The sequence below is a fragment of the Arachis ipaensis genome, chromosome B10 (genome assembly GCF_000816755.2).
Source record: "Arachis ipaensis cultivar K30076 chromosome B10, Araip1.1, whole genome shotgun sequence".
Classification (NCBI taxonomy): Eukaryota; Viridiplantae; Streptophyta; class Magnoliopsida; order Fabales; family Fabaceae; genus Arachis; species Arachis ipaensis.
In genome coordinates, this window is record NC_029794.2 from 108,019,428 (window position 1) to 108,020,042 (window position 615).

Consider the following 615-nt stretch of genomic DNA (forward strand, 5'->3'; position numbering starts at 1 on the left):
TTTTAGTGGGAAGGGTAAATACCAAAGAGAGATTGAGTAGATTAGGTGTCATCCATCTAACTGATAATACCTGTGTTTTGTGTAAAAAAGATGTAGAATTTGTCCACCATTTGTTTCTTTGCTGTGAGTTTACTTGGCAGGTGTGGTATGCTTGGTTGACTTACTTTGATAGAGTGTTGGTTGTTCCGGGGACGATCAAGGAACTGTTCGAGAGTTGGATAGGAGAACCTATCAGAAAAGTTGAGTAGAATAAGCAGTTGGTTGGTTTTTGTGCAGTAATTTGGAACATCTGGATGGAACGAAATACGAGAATATTTAAGAATGAAGAAGGTAGCATTGAAGACATCAAAAGGAGGTCAGTGTTGAGCTTCAAAGAGTGGTCTAGTGCCGATCCATGTGGTTGTTGATGGCAATACCAGAAATGACAATGGATTAATCGCATTAGTATGTCCTGTTTTTCTTTTTCTTTGTGTCATGACCTATTTTGGTGCTCCACTTTTGTGTGTTGAGTTTTTCTTGATTCAAAAAAAATCTGAAAATAATTTTTTTTTTAGTATCAGTCAATTTTTTAAAAATAATTTTATTTATTCTAAATTTTAAATTATAAACAGTAAA